The sequence below is a fragment of the Lissotriton vulgaris genome, chromosome 7 (assembly GCF_964263255.1).
Source record: "Lissotriton vulgaris chromosome 7, aLisVul1.2, whole genome shotgun sequence".
NCBI lineage: Eukaryota > Metazoa > Chordata > Amphibia > Caudata > Salamandridae > Lissotriton > Lissotriton vulgaris.
In genome coordinates this window covers 1,397,666,125-1,397,683,054 of record NC_141695.1, presented here as the reverse complement: position 1 = coordinate 1,397,683,054, position 16,930 = coordinate 1,397,666,125, and positions in this window count along the sequence as shown.

Genomic DNA, 16,930 nt, shown 5'->3' with positions numbered 1-16,930 from the left:
AAGGAAGTATGTATCACACTGTGATATATGTGCCCAAGCAAAAGTAGAACATGGCTTAAAGAAAGGACTATTTCAACCTCTTCCAACTCCAACCGGTCTGAGGGAATATATATCTATGGATTTTATTACAGACTTGCCTAAAGATCAAGGTAAAACCACCATACTAGTGGTGGTTGACAGACTTTCAAAAATGGCTCATTTCATTGCTTGTGACAAAATACCTACTACAACTCAGTTAGAAACGCTGTTGGTACAAAATGTGTTAAAACTACATGGTTTGCCTCATACTATAACCTCTGACTGTTGTGGCACAATTTACATCGAAAGTCTGGAAAGCATGGTGTGAAACGCTACAAATCAAAAGTAACATGTCCCCAAGTTTTCATCCTGAATCAGGTGGCCAAACAGAGCCCGTGAACCAGGTGCCTAAGCAGTACCCCCAATGTTATCTTTTTAAACAACACGGTTCTTGGGTTTATCTCCTCTGGGAAGCCAAATTTACATAAAACAATTTAAAACATGCCTCAGTAAACAAGTCTACGTTTTTTGCCACTCATGGTTACCAGCCACATTATTCTCAAATACTGTTAGCACAGCCTAAGACCAACATACCCTCTTTAATCTCCAGATTGCGAGAAATGACTAGTACCATGAGAAAATTACAACAAAACTTGATGAAAGCAAAAACAGCATATAAGAGATTTGCTGATCAAAAAAGAAAAGCAGGTCTTATATATCAAGTAGGAGATATTGTTTTGCTCTCTACGCAAACTTTCCAATTTAAAAAGAAATATACATTTCATCCACGGTTAATTGGACCTTTTGAAATTGAGAAATACATTAATCCAGAAGCATTTAAACTAAATTTACCAAAATCAATGAAAATATATCCAGTATTTCATCCTTCCCTATTGAAACCAGCACAAAAGAGACAACTAGTACATCCACCACCTCTCATCATTAAAAATCAAGAGGAATATGAGGTACGGAGCATCATGGATTGTAAATGCATTAAAGGAAGCTGTGGTATCTAGTTTCATGGAAAGGCTACGGACCCGAAGAAGATTCTTGGGAACCAAGTGATGCTGTCCATGCACCACGATTGAAACGAAAACTTCACACACAACATCCACAGGCTCCTGCATCAAAAGGAAGTGTTACTATTTTTGATGGGGTGGACTGTCATGATCCTGTCATGTCAAGCAAACAAACACCAAATCAGGTGGCATGGTTGAGGAATATTTAAAACCTATTTATTTTCTTCATAATGTATTTTATTTACTTTTATTTGTATTTGCCAAGGTTTGTTATTCATATTTGTTCTTGCCAAGTGTAGTGAACAATAGTGGGTGTACACCTTTGCTTTTACCACTGCTTGTTGATGGATGATAGTCACAGACTTTTTGTCCTTCTGCAGCTCCGATAGTTTTTCCCGAGAGCTATCATCTAGAATTTTCCCGGAGCTTCCTGGAGTCTTTAAATACCGACCGCACCCTGTTCTCAGTCCGGATTATTGAGAACCTGGATCTCGAGTAGCAACTGTTTTTAGGTTATTGGGTGAATCTGCTTACTGACGCATTCTAGATTCTGTTTCCTCTTCTTTACAGGATGCAGGTAGGGTCGTTCCTTTCTTGTTAGTTTCTGGGTTGAATTTCATTTAAGTTTAAAGTGGCGGTTTTTCGTATTTGACATTTGTCTTTGGCATATGTACAGTGGCGTAGCTAGAACTTCTGGAGCCCAGGGCTATCCTCCAGATTGCCACCCATGGCAGGTAGCGGCGGGAGGGTGGTGGGGGTGATCTGGGGAAAAATTACGGGGAGCAGCAGGGGTGCATTGGCAGGGTTTAAGTTACAACGCCACTCTCTACTCCACTGCATAAGAAAGGGTGTGAAACTGCGGCGTAAGCATAGAACAAACCTCGAAGGTCAAGTCTCAGTTAATGAAAGTCACCCAGCACTAAAATGGTAGCTAAACGCATAAGTAAATGTATCCCTTCCTCCTCTTACACCTCTCCATATTGAACTGCTACTACAAGACCACAGCAATAAAACCACCCGCTAGACATCAAGCACAACACCAAAACAACTCCCACATAGGTCACACTCTACACCCACACTCTACCAAACAACAGTATTTAGAAACATAAGCAAAACTATAGCAATAGAACAGCTTCCTTATCTCTTCCATCCATGCATCTATCTATTCATTCTTTCACCTTTCCATCCACCTACTGGCATCCACTATTTCACCTTTAGATTCTGTCATCCATTCATTCTTTCATCCATCAGTCAATATTTCCTCATTCTATTCATTTATCTATCTATCCATCCATCCAGTTTGCCATCCATCTATTATGCCATCCATCTGCTCATCTATACAGTCTAAAAACTAACCATCCAGTCTGCCACCCATCGATCTATTCACTCTGCCATCCATTCTCTTTGCCATCCATCCTCCACTCTGTTATCTTACCATCACCTCTGCCATTCATCGATCAACTGACATCCCTTCATCAATTCATTAACTCTTCCATTCATCCACTCGGCCATCCATCAGCCTACTCTGCCATCCATCCTCCTATCCTCTCTTCCATCCATCCATCAATCCACTGTGTCATTCACCCTCTCTGCCATCCACTCTGCCACCCATTCACCATCAATCCACTCTGCCACCCATCCATTCATCAACTCTTCTATCTATCCATTCAACCACCCATCCACTCTGCCATTTATTCATCCATTAATCCACCCACTCTGCTTTTCAACCACCCATTCCTCCACTCTGCCATGCATAAATCCCCTCTGCCAATCATCCATTCTGCCATCCATCCGCTCATCCATCCATCCATCCATTTATCCACTCTGCCATCCATCCTGCCATTCATTAATCAATCCATCCACTCTGCTATTCAGTCACTTTGCCTTTAATCCATTCACAATGCCACACATCTATCCATTTACTTTGCCATCCATCCAATCTGCCATCCATCCATACATTCATTCACTTTGCCACCCATCTATTCACCCTGCCATCCATTCATCATCCATCTACTATGACTTCCATTCACAGATCTTTCGCCCACTCATCCATCCCTTTACTCTATCCTCCTTTCAGCTGTCCCTCCACCTATTCATTCACTCAACAATTCATCCATTTGCTCTGCCATCCTTTCACTTGTCCATCCACCTATCCATTCACGCACTCACCCATCCTCCCATCCCTTTACTTTACTATGCTTTCATGTGTCCATCCATCATCATTCACTTCTTCTTTCACCCACTCATTCATCCACATATCCATTCATCCCCCTACTCCATCATCCCTACTTCCTTTTTTTCACCCTTTTCTTCCAACATTCCTTCTTTCTTTCCCTGTTCTATTTACCAGCTGTCGGTTTTCGTCGCCCCTTCTTGCTCTTCTATTCAGGCTGTATCCTGCATTAAGGATGAGCTTTTGACTGCCGAGTGGTAGATAGAAGTTGCCCATAAAGAACGCCCCTCCCCCAACCCAACGCTGTAGCTGCTAAAGAGGGGGTTCACAAGGCCCCTGGCAGCAAGCAGTTGTTATAACAAAAATGTTCTACTGCATGGAACACCAACTGATTCGCCTCTCCAACAAATAAAGCAGTATGTGCTGACTATTGAAAAGAGAAGTAGCACTCACCTTAAATAAAAACAAAAATCTGGGTACCTTTGTCGTGATACATTCTGCCCTGAGTGCAAAGCGCCACAAGGGTGTTGTCCCATAATATCATTGTAAATATATTGTTTGATACATATATTGTATCCTATGTACTGTCTATAAAATATTGCAATATTTAGATTTAATAATAGAAAATGTACAACCAGTGGCACAATTGTGTGGGAAACAATATTTAGGACAACGTATTTATGCCAGACAATTCTTTGTATATGATATTATTGCATACAACCACCACAGTCTCTTCAGTTCTCTTACGATGCACAGGTTTAAAATACTAACCGGATCTGTTTTGGGATTACAATCCAACCCTAGGATGTACTTCTTACTTTATTTCATGATTTGATGTTCTATTACAAATTATATATAGTGCACCAGTGCCATTGGTATGGCTTTGCAGCACTTTGCTGGTTAGGTAGGGCCTCTCTATGCCCCGACGAGTTTGACTATGGAAAGGAGGCATGTGTCTCAAGTGGATGGGTGGAGTTAAGCTGGGGGTAGATGGTACCTGGTGAGTACCACAATGTGTCACGGTGAATACCACAATGTGTCACGGACAGTGGAAGGGCTTTGGTGGGATGCAGAGTGACGTAGGTTGTAGGATGAATGGGGGTGTATCTGTACCGTACTCTGATTCTATTTCGCTTGTAGGGTTTTATAAAGCGCATAGCTATCCAAGTAGGGCCTCCCAGCGCTAAGATAGCAGCAGATAAGGCTCTTATGTACAGTGTACTGGACCAAAGGCAGTTTTGTTTTTTACAACAGATACATCCTGCGCAAGTTGCCGTCCTCTGGAAATGGGGCTGTGGAAGTTCTTCCTGCTTTCACGTGAGACATGTTTGATGTCCTTCTTGCTAGTCCACAAAATGTAATCAACTGAGTCTTTGCATATTGCGGCGCTGGGAGTGATCCTTGCATACCAGAGCACACGAGGAGATGAGAGCAGAGAGATGGGCAGGGCGAACATAGGATATTCGTCTTTTTGGGAGCACTGCAGTCAATGTCGGACATGGGAACGCTTAAGAGAAACTGAATGAACAAGTGCAGTCCTATCCTAACTAAAGCTTACCTAGGACCTCCTTGGAGCGGACGTGGTCAGTCTAAAACTAAGTGAGACTGGTGTTCTTAATGTAGCTGGACTGTCTGCAGAAAATCGATTCAGAAAAGGGGGTGGTGATGAACAGAGTGTCTGAATTAAGCAGACCACTCTTACCCAGTCCAAAGATCAGGGCTTGATCCATCACCGTTATTTATCTCACATTTATATTAACCCCTTCACTGCGGCAGCTATTCCGCCGCAGTGCTCAGGGGCGGGGGGCTGCTCGGCGCGCCCATGCTGGTGACGGAACTGCTCCATCACCAGCCGCGGTTGCACTGTGCTCATGACGGAGCGGTTCCGTCACGGCCCCGCCCGCTCAATGGAACGCTCAGCACAGGCGCCGAATACGTGCCGCGCAGGCGTGCCGAGCAGGCCGTGACGGAACCGCTCCGTCATCAGCACAGCGCGACCGTGGCTGATGACGGAGTGGTTCTGTCACCAGCAGGGGAGGGGTTAAAGACAGAATTCAACTGTTCACCAAAGCGCACAATTAATGTTGAAACCTCATTCTTGAATTCAGTGCCTACTTATTATAAAACAGAAAGACATTTGATGACATAAACTGCTACTGATTGTGCAAGTTTATGCAGCTAGTGTTTTCTATTGTGGTGAACTTTGGAGCAGTAAGTCATCTCTTATCCAAGCACACACTTAATGTTGAAGCTCATTCTTGAATTCAGTGCATACTTATTATAAAACAGAAAGACATTTGATGACACAAACTGCTACTGATTGTGCACGTTTATGCAACTAGGGTTTTCTATTGTGGTAAACTTTGAGCAGTAAGTCATCTCTTATAATACTACTGATGGTTACAAAGATATAACCATTAATATCTACAGGTGCAAGATACTTCTTTCTTTTACAGGTATGTTTATTGTGCATATTATAAAGAAATACTTTATGTAAAGAGTATAACGTAAATTCTGGAAAAGCAGCACAATACTAATTGAAGAAAAACATCTTGTTCCAGGTCTCCCTCCCCACAGTACCCTCCCTAATTTCCTTCCCCCGTCTAGCCACTTTGATACTCTGTGCAATAAAGCCTGAGTCAGGGGTGCTGGAAGGTGGGCTTCTTGAGGGTACTGCTCCTGAGGAATCCCACACAATATTACAAGTTCTGACAGCTGGACTATGGCACACGCTCTATGCTGGAATCAACTCTCAAGTGACCAAAAGACTCCAGGCCATACAAAACTCGACAACCAGGCTCACTCACATCCCCCTATTTCGCACTCTCATCAACTGCATCTCAAAGATCTCTACTGTCTCATGAGCCACAAAAGAGCACTCTTCAAACTCCTTGTGCAAACATACAAAGCCTAACACAAATTGGTCCCACGTATCTTAACACTACATAAACTTCCACACATCTACCAGATACCTCCGCTCAGTCAGATTCCTACTAGCAAACATCCCAGCATACACAGAACCCAATTCGGTTGTTGTGCCTTCTCCAACCTCACATCTAAAGCCTCAACCTACATGCCTATTCTCATCAGAGCCTCCTCCTCAGTTCTTGAATTCCCCCAAAAAACAAAGACTTGGCTCTTCACCGAGCCCTGACCTTGACTCGCCCCATACAGCTCCTGTTTTAGTGCCAGAATACCCTATAAAAATACACATAACATAATGTGAGTCTAAATGTTCTAATCTTAACTCCACATCTACTCAGGTTCATGATCTAATGGTAGTCGGTATTGTGAATTTAGTGCAATTGCAGTTTGACATTTTGACCATAACATTCTGAACCCACGCCCCCTAACCCGAGAAATGTTGTTTGGTGTTAGGGAGCAATTCCAGGACGCGAAAGTAGAATATGCCTCTAGTAATATAACCTTGATATTATCAAAGCTCCTACCATAAGATGATGTTATTTCCTGGTACTGTCAAGATTCGGCAGACAGTATGAAGTTTGCAGTGACAAGCCAAAGCCACTGCTTTAACTTGAAATGATAAAAAGAGATGGTCATTCACAGGTATGGTGAGATTAACTACCACCAGAGTGAGTCGATAGTAGTGACAAATGAAACCAGGCCAGACATCTGGATTCTAGTACATTTAATTGCCATAGATGATTACCTTACCTTTGCTACAGTGAACCTGTAAAAGTAGCACACCATCCATTTATTGGTAAGTGACCGGAAGAATGTTTCTGCCTCAGAAGGTTTGGCTTGATCAATGTGGAGAAACAGTGGAGCATCAACTGCATGGCTGAAATCTTGGAGTTCGAATTTGAAATATATGCTGTAATGGGTTTCAAGTATACTTCGAAAAGCAGGGGAATTCCTCAGGTTGAGTGAAACCTCCCTGAGCCACCTGTTAAAGCCATTCTTCTAACAATGAAATCCATGTTACGGCTGTCACAAAAATTTTTTACCTCCACGAGCCTCAGGATAGTGGTTGTTAATACGCTGTGTCAAACACTGCAGAATGATCTAACAGGATAGTGTCAGTGCCACCGACTAAATCTGCTATCTGTTGCAGCCCAGCTGGCAAGACTGATCAGGTCCTCAGCTTTGCCTAAAGCCAGCTTGAAAGGGGTAAATGAGACCATTAGGTACCAGGAAGGCATAAAGTTATTGCATGACTGAGTCTTAGACAGCCTAGCCGGGTATGGGCCTTTCTATAGATTCATGTAGTTAGCCAGTTGTAATAGATTCAGTGAGGAGTTTTTCAAGAGTAGCAACACAAAGTTTTAAAAAAAAAGTTTCTAGCCGCTGGCCCAGAACAAATCAAAGAGTTAAATTCCGTTTTTTGAACTGAAGGATAAAATGTGCAGAAATAGCTCTAGCTCCAAGGGATTAAGAATGTGGAAATATGGCTTTAGGTCTCCTTGGCTTGGATGTGCAGAGAGATTGCATAAGGTTCCCCAGGGTTAGGTGTGCACTGAGATGGTTCTCGGACCCAAAGATTTAGCTGTGCAGAGAAAGTTCTTGTTGCCAAGAGGCAGATATGCAAAGAGACGGCTCTTGCTCCATCGGATTATGGATGCAGAGATGCCTTTTGGTCCTAAGTGGCACTGACAGAAAGATGGTTCTTGGTCCCACATGGTAGGATGTATGAGAGGTGCTTCTTGGCTCTATGGAGTCAGCTGGGTAGAGATATGGCACATGGTTCAAGAGGAGTAGGGATGCAGATAGAACATTCTTGTTCCTAAGGGGTAAAATATTCATAGAGATGGCTCTTGCTACATGGGATAAGGGCTGCACAAAGATGGCATTAGGTCCCACAAGCTCATATGTGAAAGAGATGGACTCTGGTCCTGTGGGGTTAGGTGTGCAGAGATGGGGGCTTGCTTTCAAGGAGCTATCGGTGCAGAAAGATGGTTCTTTCGACCACATGGTAAGTTGTGCAGAGAGGTACTTCTTGATTCTATATAGTTTGATGTGCAGAGATACAGTTCTTGATACTAAAAAGCCACCTCAGTTAGGACCCAGCCATATGCAAATCAGTCTTGACCCTGCTCCAATGGGAACAGTCCAGCCCAAACTGCCATGCCAGGTTCTCCCTGAACAGAAACGCAAGTAAGCAAAGACTGGTTTCACACTGATTAAGTCTCATCAGCAAGGTATATAGCTTGGTTCCAGGGGCATAGTGAGCACAGGATCTAGTCTAGGCATACTCTTGTCACTTAGGGCATCAACTGCACCAACAACAAGATGATTAATTTGCATATGGCCTTGGCTAACCAAGGTGGGAAAATGGGCCAAAAATATGGATTTGGATAAAGGCTGAGTAATTATCAGTGACTGAGATTAATTCAAGCATTTCATCCATCACTTTTTTCTATACTTCACTGGTCTGATTCTTGGTACTCGGCAGTGAGATGTGCAGAGAGATGGTTCTCATACCCAATTAATTTGATGTGCTGAGAGATTGTTCTTGGTCCCAAGTGATTAGGTTTGCTGAGAAATGGTTCTTCGTTGTATGCAGTTAGATGGACAGATATATGCACATGGTCCCAAAGGAGTATGCGCATGTGCAAAGAGATAGTTATTGTTCCTGTGGGCTAAATATGCAGAGAAATGGCTCTTGCTCAATAGGATTGGGGTGCAGAAAGATGGCTTCTAGTCCCATAGACTTGAATGTATGATGTAGGAAATTAAGTACTTCTTTTAGATATAGTTGCCCCCACTTTTTGGCCACTTTTATTGGAAGTACACTGGGTCCCTGCCAACCGGAGCACAGTGCCAGTGCTCATTCCCTAAAAGCTTCGCCCATGTAAATTGAAACCCAAGTGGCTAGGACTTTAGCACCCTTATATGACCCTGGTACATGGTACCCCAGTAGCCAGGGCATGGTAACTACGAGGGTCCCTAAGGGCTGCAGCATGCATTATACCACCCAAGGGGACCCATATGCAAACTACATGCAGACTGCAATTGCATCAGTCCATTAGAGCTTTAAGTCAAGGTACATTATATAACATTTGAGCCGAGTTTCATTGCTAGTCATCGCAAGTGCTCAGGAAGCCATTTTGGAGGACATGTACTCAGCACTTGTCATTACGAGTTACTCAGCTACATGATGGCTTCACTGAGAGTAATGGTGTGTGGTATCAAATGCCTTGTCTAATTAGATCTGTACTGACACCAGTATCAGATTTATTGGGACATGCACCCAGAGGGCACCTTGGAAGTGCCTCCTGTAACCCTACTAGTGTCTTAGATTGTTGGCTGACTGATACCTTCCAGCCTACCACCACAGACGAGTTTCTGCCACCCTGTAGGGGAGATATTGTGCTCTCAGAGGCCAAGAACTATGCCTGCTTGGCAGAGGTGTTCACGTCTCCTCTGGCAGGATGCCTAGCAATTTAGCATATCAAGGCCAGAGAATTATAAGCCTCTGTCACCTTTTACATGTAACCCCAGTTTCTGCCAGACCTGGGATGTGCTGCTCCTTGTCCTGGGGCCCATTTGGCACCATACCAGGTGGGAAATTAGTGATTCAGGAGGCGTGTTTCACCCACAGGCTATCCACACCCCTAAGGTGAGCTACCTGAAGTGAACATCCAGAGAAGGGGTTCAACATCTTATCTTTGATTAGATAGAGACTTCTGAGTCAGGGTTATGCCCACTCCCCACAGGAAGTAGGCATGTATTTCACAATTCACTCCCTGTGCTCTTGTACCTACCACCAGGGGGCCACATAGTGGGACTTTCCATTCGTCTAATAAGCTTACAAATCCTCCCCTGCATGCATATCCTGACTTCCAGCCATTTGGACACTTATTGGGTACTGAAATCCATTCCCAATCCATGCCGGGTTTTGTAAAAGCCAGCCTGCTTATACTTGAAGCCAGCCTACTCATGCCTGAAACTCCATTACCCAGAATTCCCTGCTCACTGCTTTGTCTCCACCCCTGCAGGCCAAGGATGAGTGGAGGAATTCAGCTCACCTGTGGCTGGCTGCTGCTAGCCTGCTCACACCTGCTGCATATGATTACTGTGAGCTCTTTTAAGCCCCAGCTTCCTTCAGGCCAAGGTTGGTCATTGTAGCTGTTTACTGGTGAGACCGATGTTTGTTTCCGGTGCTCCCTGAGCTTTTGCTATTCTTGTTTCCAGTGTTTCCTGAGCTTTAGTAATGCCTTGTTCCTGACCTGCTGTTGTTTTCCTTGTTCTTTAATTAGCACTGCATGCAGTTCTACCTTGACCCCTGAGCCTTAGTATTCCTTGTTCCTGAACTGCAGCAGTTTCCCTTCTCCTGAATTAGTACTGCTTGCAGTGCTACCTTGTTTCCTGAGTTCCTGAGCTATAGCTATTCCTTGTACCTGAATTAGCACTGCCTGCAGTGCTCCAATTTCCTGAGTTCCTGAGCTATAGTTCTTTGTTACTGTTCCTGGGCTTCAGCTATTTTCTTGTTCCTGATTTGCACTGCTTGCAGTGCTCTCTTGACTCCTTGTTTCCTGAGCTGTAGCTATGTCCTGTTTGCTTGAACTAGTCCTGCCTGCAGTACTACCTTGACTCCTGGGCTATAGTAATTTCCCTGTTTCCTGAACTAGCACTTCCTGCAGTGCTACCTTGACTCCTGAGTTTTTGCTCAAATCGTGTTCCTGCCCCAGCGCTGCCTTTTATGCTACTTTGTTTTCTTGATTCCTTAACCTGCACTATTCTAGTATACCCTTGTAGTCTCCTTTCTGTATATCCCTTCCCAGTCCCTACCTTTCTTCCCTATTCTTTGGTTCCAGTTCCTAGTTTGCTGTCTTTCTATTCTGCTGGCTTGCTTCTGTTATCTTGTATGTGTGTTACCTGCTTTCTGCCAAGTGTGCCCTGTGATTCCCTTCCTTTCCTGTTACGCACTCCTCCTTGCTAGGTCCTTCTCTTTTGTGCTTGTGTTTAGTTCTACCCAATTGCTGTTACTGCCTTGCCTTTTCCTGTATGATTGCCAGGATCTGTGGGCTCAGCTGACTACCTAGATGGTGTTTCTTGTTCACTGTGAGTATTGTCTTTGAGTTACATTTATAACATCACCTTAGGTATAAGCTCCACAGACCCTGCCTTCGCATGCATATCCTACATGTGGGTAATCGCAGTCAGTATCTGTAACAGCAATTGTTGGTGAGAAACTTACTCAGCTTCAGTCTTACTGTGTGGAGCTCCTGAGTGCTTTACCCCACACTCCCCTTTATTGTTAATGTTGTTTCATATATATGCCTTGCACATTCGTCCTGGGTGTAGATTTTCTGAATGCTAAATTGCCTCATGAGTGCCCTTTCTTTCTGAATTTTATCCATCTTGTTCCTTCGTGCAGGCTTCCCCTTTGGATCTCTTTTCTCCTCTGACTTCTTGTATGATCCTGGGCAGCGCTCTACTCCGCTTTCTGTGTATGTTTTTCTACCCAGTTCCCAGTCCTTGCCCAAGTCGCCCAAGTTGTAGGTAGCCCACTGCCCAAAAAGCTCCTAAAGTGAATAATGCAGGTCCCTCTGACACCAGGTCTGTGGATCAACTTCCTGGGAACTGAAGAGGACAAAGAAGAACACAATTGTGAGAACCATGGACCTGCACAAAAACTGGAGTCAAACTCTTACTTGCTACTTGCTCCTTAACTATTACAGAGACCCAACTCGTCCTGCAGCTGTGCATCCTCCCTGACACTTGGAAGACTGTCTTGCACTTCAACAACCAGCTATCATCTCCCTTGTAGTGCAGGTGTCATCCCCCTTCATCTGAAGGAGGCAACCGCATCTGCCTGGTTCTCTGTGTTGCTGACCATTTGGCCCACCGAGGGAGCAGCACTTCAGAAGGAGTTCATTGTGGATTGAGGAGGCCAGCCCCGTCTCTCACTTGAGTTTTGAGATGCTAGACCCTCCAGGAACTTCCTTGCCCTAATACCCTGAGTACCAGGGAACTTGCACCAGCCAAGGCTTTTTTCATGTTCAGCCAGGACACCACTACCTTGGAAGCCTTCCTGAACATCAATGGACATCAAGACAGATGAGACCCATGACCAGAGTGGACCTGCTGTTTTGTTTTTCTCCCCTCTGCAGATATTCTGACAACCATGAGAGCCTCAAACTCCAGTGGCCAGCCAGCCAAGTCCGACTGCAGATGAGATCCTCAGCTCAGGTCCACAACTTTTGGTTGCATCCCCCTAGCCTAGGGCTCCCTTCAACCTGAGCCCTGACCTTTGGATTCCTCCGGACTTGTCCCCAAGTCCCCTTTACTTCAACGGTGTAGCGGTCGAGGCTACCATCCCAATCAGCACATCTGCACCCGGACACACCAGAACAGGTAAAGGAAAACTGCTGGTGGTACCTTGGACTTTGGCACCCCCAGCACCTTAAGTCCAAAGTGCCCCTCTGAACTCCCTTTACAAGTACCTGTTTGCTATATGTGTTTATAACCTACAGAATAACATTGGAGCGTTCGAGGCTCATGCCTCAAAACCGTTATTTTAGCTATTTTCCCTTTTTCCCTCTAATAATCTATATCTCCACTTGTACGAAAGTTATTTAAAAATCTTGGTGTCTATATTCCTATAAAAAACAATGTTATTTTCATAAATTGGTCTTTGATTTCTTATTGAGTATGTGAACCATGTATTGACAGTGTGTTTACAACAAATGCTTAGCACTCCCCTCTGATAAGCCTGAGCTGCTCGATCACAATACCACAAATAAAGCACTTGGGGCTAATATAGTGAGCACTGTAAACTAATAAGAGTAGTCTGGACTTTTTGCATGGTGTGCCCTTACATTCGCATTACCACGTAAAAAGTCAGTTTCCTACATACAAGAGGTCGCCTCTGGTAACATGAGAATAGATGTGCAGAGGTGGGTCTTGTTGACAATGGGCTAGATGTGTTGAAAGATTTTACTTTGAACCACAGGGTGAGGTGTAAAGAGTGGCAGCTCTTGATTCTATGTATTGTAATGTGCAGAGATATGGTTCTTGGTACTACAATGTTAGATGTGCAGAGAGATTGTTCTTTGTCCCAGTGGATCTGATGTGCAGAGAGATGGCTCTTGGCCCGATGTGGTTAGATGTGCACACACATGGCACGTTATCACACAGCACTGGATATGCAGAGAGATGACCCATAGCGCAGTATCTTTTCAAAAACGGAAAGAACGAAGACTAGCTCATAGGGAATTATTTTCCCAAATCAAACATCGTATCCACATTCTGACAAGGACGAGGGAACCACTTCGCTTAATTACACCTTCTTGTTGTGTCCCTTGGTGAAGATTTCCCAGCATCCTTCAGCTGCATGGGTTATGTTGCTTCCAACACCAAGCCCCGTGCACATCATTCATTGTGAGATTCTGACAGCTCTAGCAGCATTTTATTTTGAAACTAATATAGTTAGAGAAATATATAACACTTCCTGTGGTTGTACACCAACAAAAGTATACATTTTTAAGACATTGCCAAAGCTCAGGATTTCGTTGTCAGTTTTAACAATCACCACAATGGACCTTTGGTGCTCTGCACCCTGATCACAACTAACTTTGAGAGCTAATACCTCAAATAGGAAGTTAATAAACTTTGTAAATACTTTCTAAAATAATACGAAAAGTCCAACAGAAAAGAGCAATCAAGCGCTACAGCACTGTATATGGGGGCAGATTTATGTTAACTGGCGCATCCCGAGGGATGCGCCAGTTAACATGCGCCACAGTGCGCCACAGCTCCGCCACCCATGGTGCGCCGCATTTATGATGCGGCGCACCATGGGGCAAAAACGGCACAGATGCGTGACGCATCTGTGCCGGAAATGTGGCGCATTGCTGGAGTTGCGTCGCAAGCACGACGCAGCTCCAGCAATGCTCTGGGGGGGGCCTATTCTTTCAATGCTGCCTCAAGCCTTACGCCTGCTTCAAGCAGGCGCAGGGTTTTGACGCAGCATTGCCCTGAAAGTGACTGAGTGAAATCTCATAGATTTCACTCAGCCACTTTCAGGAGGCGTTCCTGCGCAGGAACGCCCCCCCTGCGCAGGAACGCCTCCTCATGGCGCAGTGCTGTACAACGTGACGCATCTCCTAGATGCGTCACGTTGTAAATAGGGCGCAGGGATGCGCCACGTTTCCGTGCCGTTGCGTCACGCAACGGCGGCGTAAACGGGGTGCAAGCCCTTCATAAATCTGCCCCATTGTGTTTTGGTGTTGCTCTGTATTCCAAATTACTATCTGTAGAAATCACCTTAGTAATGAGCTGTGCCCTGACATACGCCTTCCAAGTGCACCGGCCTACCTGTGTACTGTGGGATTCTGTGCATGGTGCCGTGGTATTCTTTCTCTGGAGGGATCATGGCACACGGGTGGGCTGGCCGAGCCTTACTACTGAAGGAGAGAGCTCACCTGATGTCATGCAGGGAACATGAAAAGCCAATCCAGACAACTGAAGTTGGATGAGGAAAACCAACGCACTCTTCAGTAATCCTTTGAGAAGATTTTTGATCTGGTAAGAGTTTTACGAAAGAAACGTCTAATTGACAAAACATATAAAAGGGCCAGATGTACGACTCTTTTATTTTGCAAGTCGCAAATTGCGTTGTTTTGCAACTCTCAATTTGCGATTTGCAATTTGCGACTCGCAAAATGGAATGTACAACAGTGTCTCAGACATTATTTGCAATTCCTAATGCAATTCCTAATGAGGTTACAAAGGACCTGCCTCATCAATATTCATGAGGTAGGTTGAAATTTGTGACCCTTTGGGAATGGCCCGCACTCGCAAAGGATGGTGGCCTCCTAGGTTCAGTAGACTACCATGTCTGTGACTGCTTTTTAAATAAAGCAGTTTTTTTTTAAGTGCAGCCCGTTTTCCTTAAAGGAAAATGGGATGCTTTAAAAAAATTAATTTACTTTTTTTTTAAGGGCAGGTAGTGGTCCCTGACACTACTGCATGTCCTTTAAAAATGTTTGCGCATGTGAGAGGAATTTAAACAAGAACAAGCATTTGCAATGCATTAAGTCTTGCATTTGCGAAATGACTGTTTTTTATGTATTTGTTTTGGTTAAAGACTTTAAAAACACAGATAATATTGGCCTTTTGGGAAACTTTGAGGCTTGGTGAAAGGTCAAAAGTCAGAAACTGCAGCTTTGCGTTTGCCAGCAGACGTGAGAGGGCAGAGAGACAAAGATAAGGAGACAGGCTGGTGAGGAAAGAGAAAAAGTTAAGAGTAATGAAGGGAAAAGGAGGAGTGCACAAGGGCAAAATTCAGAACAGAGAGAAAAGGCAATAAAAATGATGGTGTGAAAGATAGCAAGGAGACTAGAAAGAAGATGTCGATAGGGACATGACAGAGGAAGAGACAAGGGGAAAAAGGGGTATCAAATTACAACAATAAGGCCATAAAAGAGAAAGAAAGTGAAATCAAAAAGACAATTATAGATGAAAGTGAAAGGAATGAAGGATATGGAGTGCACAGTGATATTAAATTGGGGTTTAAGAAAAGGATGGTAGGATGTAGGAGAGAGAGAATAGGATGAGAAGAAGTAGGAGAGAGAGAAGAACTGGGAAAAGAAGAAGGGAGGGCAAATTGCTGCAAAGCCAATAGCAGGGCCGGATTGGCGATTCCGGTCACCTAGCAATCCCCCGGTAGGCTTTATGGGGTGGGGGCTGGTTTAATGACAGGGGGCCGGTTCCATTGCTGGGGGCGATTTGGGCGTGTGGACAGGTGATAGGTATTTTAATGTGGGGTGGTGTTCCTTCTTGGGTCCGCCTGCATCAGCAGAAAAATTGCATTGGTGGCGGGGGAGACGAGCCTCTGAAATTACAGTGCACTGTGGTTAAATGTCTGTGGATTGTGGCATTTGTGTTAGACAGTTCTGGGAAACCTAAAAAATTATTTTAAAAAATCTCCAAAATAGATGTATTAAAGCTGACTGATTAAATGCAAAAACATGATTTGTTTGGTTCAGCATTCTGCCTTCAGTTCTTCCACTGAGCTCTTCCACTGTGAGAGAGTGGACACGTTTGTCATGTCCAGCCCACAAACTCGATCTAAGCAAAGTTTTTAATCAACACCTCCATTTTGCCTCCATCTAATTAAACAACACTATTGGAATTAGCATGTAAATATTCCCTTTACTAGAAACAAGTTTCACACAGATGTGGCACTCCTCGTTTTTAGGTTTTGACTGGCGATGCGCTTTGCGCATGCGCCAAAAAAACTTATGTTTTGTGTGTGGGGTCGGGTCTACGCCCCCTCCATTCCCCTCCTCCCATTGGCTAGCTCCATAAATGGAGGCTAGCCATTGGGAGAGGGCTCTGTCCGTCAATCTCGGACCAGATTCGGGGGCGTTCCCGAGAATTTTTGGCTTTTGGCTACGTCAGTCGAAAGCCTGTTCTCGGGAACGCCCCCGAATCTGGGCCGGCATTGACGGCACCCGTGATCTCCTCTTCGCCTCTCCTCCCCCTTGACCCTGTGATAGCCCAGGATCTTCATGATAGTTACTGGGTTCATCACAGACTGTGGTGAGAGCATAAAGTGCGCTGAAGGCATCATCCAGCCTAGTGGGGGATCCCTTGTGTCTTCAAGAACGTGATGCAGGCGGCCAGATTATGGTTGTCTGACTCCCAGAGCTCTGGTGACCAGCATTTTGGCAGACTATGTAAAATATAAAAGAAACGTGCACAGCCGCCATTGTCTCTGCTTGCTTATAGCATGGGTGGAACGGGATGC